This window comes from Pezoporus occidentalis, unplaced genomic scaffold, assembly GCF_034315485.1.
Source record: "Pezoporus occidentalis ecotype Australia unplaced genomic scaffold, CSIRO_AGI_Poc_V1 ctg131, whole genome shotgun sequence".
Taxonomy (NCBI): domain Eukaryota; kingdom Metazoa; phylum Chordata; class Aves; order Psittaciformes; family Psittacidae; genus Pezoporus; species Pezoporus occidentalis.
Window position 1 is genome coordinate 1,198,487 of NW_026913115.1, and position 12,181 is coordinate 1,210,667.

At 36.3% G+C, this 12,181-nt stretch overlaps 1 protein-coding gene across 4 annotated transcripts in view; it reads left to right on the top strand.

Moving 5' to 3' along the window:
- SOX6 (SRY-box transcription factor 6) overlaps window positions 1-12,181 on the top strand; it is a 374,155-nt gene that overhangs the window by 65,259 nt on the left and 296,715 nt on the right. The window contains exon 3 of one of the 4 annotated variants that reach the window (XM_062608903.1): window positions 334-422. The exons of the other annotated variants lie outside the window; for them this stretch is intronic. The gene's annotated coding sequence lies outside the window, so the exon portion shown is untranslated. The remainder of the gene's footprint in view (window positions 1-333; window positions 423-12,181) is intronic. 4 annotated transcript variants of the gene reach the window in all.

A 12,181-nucleotide genomic window follows, 5' to 3' on the forward strand; every position in this document is an offset into this window, starting at 1 on the left:
TTTTGTGGAAATGTGGAATAAATTACTTCTGGCAGTGGTGAATGCACGCTCACCCCCAGCCTGACCCTGGGTGTTGTTTATGGCAACATTGGAGAAACTATTGTAATAATGGTTGTGTATATGCTTGCAAAACTCAGGAAAACAGAGATGAGAGTGATTGGAAGGTTGTAGGATTTGCTAGAGGACTTTGTACTTTCCTTTCCCATTGCCTGGATTAGGTAGGGATATTAACAATGCATAGTTAGCTTTGATGGGCCATTGTTCCCAGATGCAACTGAGAGTTGCCAATAGACTCTGTAGGCAATGATCTGATATTTTGTTTTGTCTCACCAGCTGCCATGCAGAGATGCCAGGGAGACACTGCCGACCCTTTTTGCATTTTCTCACTACCTTCTGTGCCATTTATGAGTTACAGGACTGAGGTGAGGCAATGGACATAGTTTGCAGAGTCTGGGGATGGGCTATGGCCGTAAAATAATTTCATTTTCATCACCCAAGGAAGAAATTATTCATTTTCAGGCTTGAAATTCAGGGTCAGAAACATGGATATGGTAAAGAAGTCATTTCACCTCCTGAAAGCTAAAGGATCACAGACTCATGAACATCTGGTATTTCCCTACTTACCCCGTATATTGAGACTGTATTGATGATCTAATGCAAACTGCTCAGAGGTATATGCATACATGATTAAGGCCTTAATTCAGCAACGTGCATTAAGTACTTCAGGGTGCTTCCTTGCAATTGGCAAGACTTTGCAGGAGTTAAAATCCTGTGAATACTGAGATCTTCACTGGGATGGTACTGGTTATATTAGTATGGCTGCTGGATAACTGTTTTTTTTTAATTAATCTATTGAAATACAGTGTTGTTTACATCTTTCTTTTAGTTCCTCTTGGAGTGTGGCAGATTCACGAGGGTATTGTAATTTACATTTTGTAACAAAAATATAGTGAATTGTCTTACCTCGTTCCTCTTGGGAAATCTGCAAACAATCATTAACACTTTCCATCAGTGTTCTCTTCAGAGTTTTCTAAACTGAACAGTATAGTGGTAAAAGCTCATTTTTAGATGCTGTTACAGTTCTTTCACGTCTTTATAGTACTGTAGTAAAGCTGAATTTACTAGCTACTCTGAAAGCAGGGTAAGGCAGCATTAGAATCTACATTAAAGTGATTCAAGACTCTTCAGAGAAAAGCCTTCTTAACTTGAGCTCAGATATGGTATGTGTTTTGGGGAAGTTTTCTAAGGATTTCTGATGAACTTAAATGCTAGCAACAGCCGCTGCTTTTTGAAATATTACTCTGTCCAGCTCAATGAAATTTAAGGGAATTTGCTTTGCTTTGTAAGCATATGTGATCAACATTAGCATGCAGGGGAGCTGCACCTGCAAATGGAAGGGAGGCTATGTCCTAGAGACTAATTTTGTGGTTTGAATTGGTAAAGATGGGAGGGATCATCTTAAGTGCACTTGTTTCTCTGTGAAAGTTAGTGCAAATCTCCAGTTTCTCAGGTAAGTACCGTGCTCTGATGTATTTTTCCTAAACGTTCTTCTTGGTGGCCATTCAGATTCTTTCCAGTTTGGGTGTATAGAGAAGATACTTGTTTTCATAAATGTTCATGAGTTATGAAAATGCAAACCCTTTAAGGTCATGCAGCTTGCATCCAGTCAGGTTGACCTGCAATAAGTGTAATGGTTACTGTACCTGGCTTTATGGTTCTGAACAGCTTACTTCATCTTGGTTTTCTTTCTTAATCTTTGACTATTTCACCTCTTTAAACTATAGTCTTATAATATATGGCAAAGCCTAGTGCCCCAAAAGAGGATTAGTGGGGTTCTCTAGGAATGGTTGTAATACTGATTACAATTGCTAATACAGTGGTAGTAGTAGTAGCAACTGCTACTACCTGTAGTACTGTTCAGTAGTGCAATTTTAAACTACTGAGATACTAATAACTTTAAAGCTTCCCACAACCACTAGGAAATGTCTTCCTGCTTTTAAGCAGGGTTTTGTGTGTTCTAATTCATGCAGGGTTCTGCATATTCTAATTGATACAGGAACCGTACATGTTTCTTACCTTGTTACTATTTTTCAGTAATTTTGCACCAAAAGCTTATTTTTCAGATTAAGCTTCAGTTGTGGAAATAACCACTTGGCCTATCATAATTTTAGAGAATTTTGCTATCATGAAATTAAGTGAATACCTAAAAGAAATCTTGCTGTTATAAATTAGTTAAACAAATTCTACAGAAACAGCAGGGATGTAAAAAGTGATTGATCATTTCTTGTTAATTTATTGGCAACGTTATCGTTAATGACAGTAGTAACATACACAGTATTGCAAACTGTACAGAATGGAAGAAGATTGTTTTTTAACAAACATAATCACTATTTAAAAGTTAAATCTAAAGATAAATAATTTTGAAATAGAATGATGAAATAAAATATATATAAATAGTATAAGTCTATATCCAAGATCTAGAAATATTCTGTGTTTTATCCAGTTGCAAGATAAAACGTTTTTTTTGGTTTTTTTTTGTTTTTTTTTTTTTTCTTTTATGATGGAAATAGTATTTATAATAAATACATTAACCTTTGTCTTTATAGTTTATTTAAACGATAAAGACTATTCTTTGCTGATAATACTGAAGAATGCTCAAACATTTTGGGAATTAGTATTTAACCTTGAGTTTAGAAATTCCCAAATAGTCAGCTAGAGCCATTAAAACAGGTATTTCCTTCTCCAGTGCTGCATATCAAAAGTCACTGAAATATGTCATAAATATATAATTCTGTCCAGGGAAGGTATAAGTGGGTGGTATTACTAAAAGGAACAGTGTTAGCCATTATCTCTTTGGCTCATCTAATTAATCTGTTTTTTCTTGCAAATTTACTTTCCAATTTCTCTGCCAATTTGACCAGCCTGAAGGTCTCTTTGATAGTGTTGCAAAAGTCCGTTTGCAAAACCACTAAGCCTATAGGAAATGCTGAAAGTATTGAATTCTGTTGTCCTAAAAGTGGTCTTTCTTTCTTCAGGGATGTAGGATTACAGTTTTTAGTATTTCTGTGAGTGGAAGAAGTTACCTGGCATTAGGGAAAGCAGCATATTTTTGAGATTGTGGTTTTTTTTTTACAAGAAACAAAAGTCTTTTCTTACCAGAACAATCCTGTGGAATAGCCTCTTTTGCAGAGTTTAAGGCCAGTACATTCAAAGTAATCGTTCTAAAAATGGGAAAAAAAGCCCAGCCCGGAAATGGACGGTTCCTTATTGCAGCTATTTACTGGACAGTTTCTCTAATTTGTTGTCAAGTTTCTAAAAAATCCCAAAGAATTTACAAACTTTAAAGGTGTTCTGAGACACATCCTGTTCTTGGTTAAAGGTTCTGCTATATCACTGCTAGGACAAAAAAGTGAAGTGCCTTTCCACCAGCTGCAGAGAAAGAAAGTGATTTGAATGTTAATGAAGGGTAGAAGTTTCATAGTAACAGAAAAAACAGAGGCTCTACAGATAAGAGAATATTTTCCCAGGACATCTTGGTCTGCAGTTGTTGGAACCAGAGGAAGTAATATTACTAAGGAAGTATTTAAATGTCTTTAACAGATATTAGATGATGGAGTAGTCATTATATTCCTATCCAAGCTCCAATGCCTGAGAAGTCTATTGAAATACAGTCTTTTGAGAATAACCACTTACTCCTGTTTCTAGACTCCCAGATTAGTTTGGGCATCCTGTTAATCTATAGAGCTCCAAACACAAAAGATTTCTCAGTTACTAAAGTTGCTGTTTAATGTGGCAATAAAGATCATAAGTTCATTGTCTTTATAATGACTCATATAAATTCATGCTCCCCCTGCTCCCCTTCTGCCCCAACTGGAAAAAAAATCTCTGATACAACAGCATTGAAATTCTTTCCTGATATTTCCACATCAGGACCTGGCAGTGCCCTTGAATGGTTCATAGCTCTTGATGCGAACATAAGAATTCCCTTTTACTCCTGCTTGCTCTTCACTTATGATCATTCATTGCTATGTTTCATGAACCCCATGACACAATCCACTCTTTCTGAACATCTAATCCGTTCCCATAGATAGTCGTATGAATACAAACTGGCATTCATGGGCTTGCCATTCCTGTCAGAAAATTAAAAAAAAAAAAAAAAAAAGACAGCAAAACCATCTGTGTCTTTGTCTTTTACAGTTTGAATCAAACTACTCATTCTCTAAGGTAGTCAAAGGTTTGGTTATTATTAAAAGCACTGTTACTTGGTGTCCTCAGCAATTCTTGTCTACTATTAAACTGTGGTGAGTTGTTTGTTTTTGGTTTTTTTTTTTTTTCCTTTTTTTTTTATTATTTTTTCAGTAAATTAGCAGGAAAGTAGCACTGAGTGCACAATTGTACCACTGAGTTGCTAAAATCGCGAGACCTTCAGAGATGGGCCTTGAGCCTATAAAGGTACAGCGTTCATCATTCTGATGGATGGCTTTTCCTGCCTATAAAATAAAGGAAGTAATCTGTCCTCATTCTCCTTACTTCTTTCTAAACAGAGACATCTATTTGGTTGCCAAACTCTGCTTTTCATTCTTCAACTAATCCCAGGGAAAATGGAAATATGTTGAAAAGCCTGTGACGCTTGGTGGATGACTAGTTCTTTGCTCCCGGAGCACTCATCTATAGTGTTTGACAACTCTATGCTCTTGCTCCTATTTAGTATTTTGATGAAATTGCTGTGAGATCCATTGAGATTAACTTTTTGCCATACACAGGAGATATGTGGCTTTCTGGAATGATGAAACCCAATTTTGGCTCTCTGAATACCCAATAGAGAACATACTGAAGATCTTAATTTTAATTAAATCTTAAAATTGGCTTAAGCTAAAACCAAATAACATACAAGGGATGCCCCTTCAAAATATCTTCCTCTGTTGTTCTCTGTTGACTATATCTAGCATTTACCTGCTAGATCTCAGATAAGTATGAGCAATAATTGGTATCCAAGACAAAAAAGGGAGACCTATACCTGAGTGTTATTTCAAAATACTGATTTTGGGAGACTAATAGAACAACGAATTCTCTTTTCTCTTTGGAATCTGTTTTTTTGTTTTGTTTGGGTTTAATGTTTTGATGATTTGTTGTGGTTGTTTTTTGTTTTGGGTTTTTTGTTTTTTGGGTTGTTTGTTTTTTTGTTTGTGGGTTGTTTTTTTTTTTTTTGTTGGCCTCCCTGTAATGTCATTTGTGTGAGATGGCAGACTGAAAACTGCCAATATTGTAGTCCATAAGCCTGCTGAATTTGCTTTTTAACTATCTTTGGGCACGTACTGTTGACATCATCACCATGATATCTAACAATATTTATTTATTTTTTTTTTTTTTAGTGTTTTGGGATAATACTAACTTCTAGATCCCTTAAAAGAAGGAGGGAAAAGATAGTTTTACTAACAGTTCTTACTCAGGAATGAAACCATACATACAGGGTTTTGGGAATCCTTTCTTTAGACTTATTTTAACACTGTTTAAGGACACAGAAAAATGGTTAGTTGTTTTTCTGTGTCCCCCACTGGATATATTTCCATTCAGCAAAGGGTAAATTTTAGCCACTGCTGTGGGGACTTTCAGTATTACCAGTACAGATTCCTTAGAATTAGTTTAAATCTGCTAATATACATTTAGCTTTACTAACTCTAAACTATATCCAAGTGCATTATGTATTATATCCTTGCATTAATTCATTTAATGAAATTGATAAAATGTCAGCTGTGTCATGAGATAGAATGTTTAGATGCTCCTTATTTTTCCTTTGTTTTTACACTTGCACAGGGAGATGCTTAAGGGTATTTCAAGATGCTTAATATTAGAAGCTTAGAGAAGCGTGAAGAGTTTTGGAAGCGTAGACATGTCATCCTTGTTCTTATCTTTAAATATAATGTAGTCTGTTGTCATGTGTTAGTGATGTCAAATATCATCTGAGCATTCTTTGGGATATCTCTCTCCATGTGCTACTGGCACATATTTCTGTCTGTTTTCTAGGAGTGCATGTTGGGCTTATTCCTGTGCTGACATTGCTTCCCTCAATCCTGAATGCAAGCCAGCTCTGCCAGCAGAAGAATTTAATATGTTTCATATGTTAGCACAATGATGGTTTAAAAAGCCACTCCTTAATTCCTTCCAGCTTTGGTTTCTTCTTTTATTCTATATTACACTGTGAAGATGTCTTCTTTTGAAACAATTAATTTCAAACTGGTTTACAACTTCGATTTCATCTGCCAAGCAGTATGGGCCACACAAAAGCCAGGAAGCCAGGATATTCTTTGGTCCAGCCTTCAGCGATGCTTCTGAGCAATTACTGAGATAGGAAAAAAAGGAAAGCAGTAATAATTCTTGATGCTTGTTTTCTTACAGTAGAAGATATGTGTGTAAATCAGATATGGATTATAAATCAGAGCTATTTTCATTAATTCTGTAGTTAAGATTTTTTTCATGTTTACATCTTGGAAAGATCTAATTCTGGAGAACAGCTGAGTAGGAGGATCCTTCTCTTTAGTCAGGTCTGACTGATAGCTTTGAAGCTGTCTTCTGTCTGTGAAAACATATTCTGCAGTAGGCAGGATTTGCTGGATATGCTCTTCTGGAAGAAAGAGACAAGTTAGCAACATTTTCCACTGGCAAATCTCCAGGGCAAAATATTTGTTATAGTTCTTGTATATCTTTATGTTTCATCTGCATACTTTATTTTTTGTTTCTTAGTAACATAAGAACTCTAACCTGCTTGCAGGGTAGAAGTAACTGCATAGTTAAGAGTGGTCTCGGTTTTTTGCCAGTGAAGTATATTGTCCCAGAGCACTTCTAAAGTATCCAAAGACTTAAGAACTGCAGTATCAGTTTCAAAATACCAGTTTCACTGTGCACATCTATGGGATGCTTCAGATAGCTGCCTCAGACAAACCTGACAATAGACCCTCCCAGGACTTTTCAGGACTGAAATCTCAGCAGATTTCTGTCAGAGTTTTGCTTTAGGTTTTCAAGTTTGTTTACAGAATGCTGGAGTATCTGAAAATTCCAGTCAGTTCAATTTAGGAGTCTAAATCCTTCTGGAAGTTTATAGTAGCTATGCATATAAGTATCTAAATCACTTTTCAATTCTGACTCAGCAAGCATAAGTGAGAATTATCATTTGTTGATACATTTGAAATTTTTCTTTAGGGTCTTTTAAAATACATTGCAGGATGTTTTCTGTTGAAAACAGGATGAACAGAGCTTTGCTAGTTGACTAATTAAAGGTTTAATGAGGTAACTGTACTTTTTGTATAGTCTTTCTGAAGCCTACTGCTTCAATGAAGATCAGATTGCTCTTTAAAAATCTGTTCGTGCATTAATTCCGTTTCCTTTTTTTAACTTTATTTTGAATACAGCTTCAGTGTAATATGGTGACAGGGAGAGGGGCAGAGCTGCCTTGCTCTGAGCAAATAGCTGAATCCAGGAAAGGTAGTCTTTAGTGGTAAACTTAAGGGATGGGAATAAATGTGTTCTGAAGGATAATAAAGTTAGAGAAAGATAATATATTCTTTAATTTTTGAATTTCTAATGCCAAGCAGAAAGATTACCTTTTCGGTAAGTCTCGATATTCTAAATGATACACTTATGTGCATCAGTCCAACTGAAGTTTGAGAATTAACTTATGCTAAAGTGCTATAGTGAATCAATAAGTAGTCAAAGTATTCAAAGCATGTGTTTTGTTGTAGAATTAAAAATTAAGACATTGTACTTCGGGTGATATGTGTGCTCAGAAAAGCTGAGCATATATGAATGACCTGAGGTTAGTATCTGTCATATGCAGCTTATGTTACGTAGACCTTTTTGTTTCTGGTTTTCCTTGAATTTTGTTAGCTGGAACTTTGATGCTTTGAAGTTACACTGTAACTTGAAAGGATGCAGCCAGAGCAAGGAAATGGATCCTTATCTAAATTTTAAAAATAAAAACTGAATGGTCTAAAATTAACCAGGTATCTTAGGTGAGTCTGCAAGGGTTTCTTTTATGCAGTAGATCGTGAAACTTAATATAAGCATACAGATAGTTCAGCAGCTTCAATTTCAGCATCCTTGTACAAAGTGTAATACTTCTCTTTGAGAGATCTGATTTGCTTTTGACCAGCAAAGTTGTAAAATCCAACTTGGCTTTCAGACATGGACTAAGCCTTGTGGATTAGGTATAGCTGATCTTAAAAGAGAAAAAATGGACACTTGGCAAACCTAGCAGATATTTTGACACAGCCTTGGAGCTGATAAGAATCATAATAAATTTAAACTTTACCTTGCCTTGCACAGAAACCAGGCTTAATAAATGGCTTTGTATTTTTCGTGAATGACTGAGCACCCATTTTGACTCATAAGACTAAGGTTTTGGAAGGGGGAATTTGAGAGGAACAGGACTATGAAGGATGCTATAAGGCTACTGATGGAGTGTCGTATAATTTTACTAGTTGCGTAACTGCTTTTAACTGCTAAACTCTCTCTGATTAAAATAACAATCGAGCTTGTAATTTTTCTGAGCAGCTGCTGCTACAGGGGGTCATTACCTTGGAGAGCTTTGAAATAATTGTACTCCTATTACATGAGTTATGTAGTCTCATGTTTTACAGCAATGCACAAAGTTTAAAGTCTGTAGTAGAATGTTATTTGAAAGCTGTCAAACCATGTTAAAAAAGACTGCATCGTCAAAGGCCCTTGTGGCCAGGATTCAACATGTAGCCTTGTCTTACTCATTATAAGATGCATGTTTATAAAGTTCCACAGAGCATCCAATTCCCAATTCACTTATATCAGCAAGACTTAACTTGCTCATTAATCTAAATTCTTTTGCAACTTTAATCTACATGTTTAATTAATCATAAAATGAGGCGGTAAGTAATTTCAGCAATGTGTGGCTTGTTATCAGATGCATTTAATCACTCTTCTGTGAGCTCATTTGGAAACACCTGAAGATGTCGAGAGCAGTTTGAATAAGCATAAATTATTCTTTGTCAGTGTACTTCACTCAACTAATAAGACATTAATTTAAAAGGCACTGTTCGTCATTTTTAGATCTTCACCAATATTTTTAGCTTAGCAGTATAAATCTAATTGTACGTACTATATGATTCCCAACATAGTGCCCAACATTGAAAAGGCTGAGAGTTTTATTGAATTCATTTTTCTTATTTACATGTAATTATATCATGTAATCGTAATTTTAATGAGGACTAACCATAGGTATCAAATCTGTTAACTATTCAAATGTTTTTGGAATAAGCTGCTAATTACTTGAAATGCTAAAGAATATTAGATGGTACAAAGAGTTATAGATTCTTTTTTTTTATAGATAATAGCTCTTGTCATATTTGGATCACTTGTCATATAGTAACTTGCTATAGATATACCTAAGTAGCTCAAATATAGGCAGGATTACCTTTTGAAAATAAAGAAACAAAGACTGCGATATTGCTGGGCATATTGCATGAATAACTGCTCTTTGAGATACTTACACAGGTTTGTATTGAATAGAAAATAATATTCCCATTTTTCCTAGTCACTTAACTATTATGTAGTCAGTGATGGCATTCTAAAAAAATAAGACATGACCTCAGAGCCTGTAATTCAAAGGAACAGAGTAAGTCATATATCTCTTCATGTCAAGAAAATGGGAATAAAAATCACATTTTATTGAATGTCGTCACCTGTCTATGCTGTGAGAGGGGATGACATTCTATAGGAATAATTATTTCACTAGAAACAAATTTATTTGCTTGCCATGGAGCATCTCAGTTAATCTTGCTTTTGAACAGTGGACCACATTCACTAGATGTCTGGTATGTTCCACTACGGATCATAACAGGAAAGGGGAGGATATACCATTTTGCCATGAAGTACAAATCACTTCTTCACATTTTGTCAACTGTCTTTAATGTCTATGAATGAACTCTTGTTTTCTCTGAGAGTGCAGTGCTCTAATAAGAATAATATTGCTGTAAGTCCCCTGCCTCTGCTACCATGGTAAAGTTGCAGCACCTTTTAAACTATAGCAATAAATTGTGGCAGTCAATCCTTTTTCCCTGCTGTCTAGATGTTCCTTTCTACTACAATTTAGTTTTTATTTTTGTTCAGCTGCCTTTTGCAGATGGAAGTGATTGTTTGTTTCTAGAGTGCAAAGAGTTTGAGAACAATAAGCCTTTTGCAACATCATACAGTACCTATCAGGAGGCTGGACAGTTTTAACAACGTTTTATGAAACCACAAAAAACTATGTACAGATTACATTTAGGGTCTGACTAAAATGCATACAAACAAGGAAATATAAGCTCCTTCTAGGCCTTCCTCCATGTAAACGTTTATTCTGACTTAATTTACTCTGTAGACAGTAATGAGTCCTTCACATGTGTTACTTAGCCTGATTTTGCCTACAGAATGTCTTTTGAAACATCTGTGGTAAAGTTTCAAGTTTAGGAAAAAAAAAAGTCTTAGTTCAGTAAGCTGAAGAATGACAAGTTTGATTTTGCTGTAATTGCTCCTGATTTAGAAAGTGTTATTGGTGCTCATCAGTCAGTGTTTCAGTGTGTGTGAGGATTTTGAGAAACCTTCCAGCCTTTTGCTGCATCCATAGTTTGAACCATTTTTACCTATGTTCAAGTAGTTCATTTTTTTCTGTGGGTATCACAGGAAGATGACTTGTTTCTCCTTTTATTTGTTAGTTTGTTTGTTTTTCGTTTCCTTTTCTTGTTTCATAGAAAACCAGAGCTAAAATGTGCTGATGTTGTAAGAGATTCTAGAACAAAAGGTGTCATTAAAATCTTTCCTGTTTATAGATGGCTAACATGTTAAGGATAACTCTAAGCAAAAATACATATTTTTCATTAGGCAGAAGGTGAATGTGTGAAGTTTTTGCAGTAATCACGTTGGCCTTTAAAGAAAACATTCTTATCACTTGTTTATATAGAAATTGCAGAGAGCTCATACTAAATACATCCAATTTGCATAATATATTTTGGCCTTTTCTAATTGTTTGAATGTGTCTGTTACCTGCTTCAAGCCAAAAACCTTAATTGACTTTATGGACTCATATAGAATCATAGAATCAACTGGATTGGAAAAGACCTTTAAGATCATCAAGCCCAACCATTATCCCAGGACTGCCAAGACCACCACTAAACCGTATCACTGAGGGCCTCATCTACACGGTTTTTGAACACTTCCAGAGACAGTTTTGAACAATTCCACTGATTCCTCCACTTCCCTGGGAAGCCTGTTCCTGTTCTTCTCTGTGAAGAAATATTTCCTAATATCCAAACTAAACCTCCACTGGCACAGCTTGAGGCCATTACCTCTTGTCCTACTGCTTGTTACTTGGGAGAGGAGACTGACCCCCACCTCACTACAACCTCCTTTCAGGTAGTTACAGAGAGCAGTAAGGTCCCCCCGTGAGCCTTCTCTTCTCCAGACTAAACAACCCCAGTTCTCTCAGGCGTTCCTCATTATAGACGTGTTCTCCAGACCCTTCACCAGCTTCGTTGCCCTTCTCTGGCCCCACTCAAGTACCCTAATGTCTTTCTTGTAGTGAGGGGCCCAGAACTGAGCACAGGATTTGAGGTGCAGCCTCACCAGTGCTGAGTACAGGGGAATGATCACTGCTCTGGCCCTGCTGGCTATGCTGTTGCTGATACAGGCCAGGATGCTGTTGGCTTTCTTGGCTGCCTGGGCACACTGCAGGCTCATGTTCAGCAGTCGGTCATCACCCTCCGGTCCCTTTCCGCTGAGCAGCTTTCCATCTACTCTTCCCCAAGCCTGTAGTGTTGCATGTTGTTGTGACCCAGATGTAGGACCTGGTACTTTGCCTTATTGAATCTCATACCATTGGCCACAGCTTATCAATCCAGCCTGCCCAGATCCCTCTGCAGGGCCTTCCTATCCTTTAGCAGATACGGAATATTTTAAATGGGGATTCTTTGGAAAGATATAGCTTTTAAATTTACAAAAGCCAATGTGTTTGTATTACAAGTGAGAGTTCAGTCTTTGACACGAACAAGTTGCATGTTTTAAGTTCCAAGCTTGATTACTGGAAGTGTTAAAAACTTGAATGAGCTGCCTTCTCTCAAAAAAGTAAAGCAAAGAAATCTTAATTTTTGTCTCACTAAATTCGTGCCTTTAAAGTTTGCAT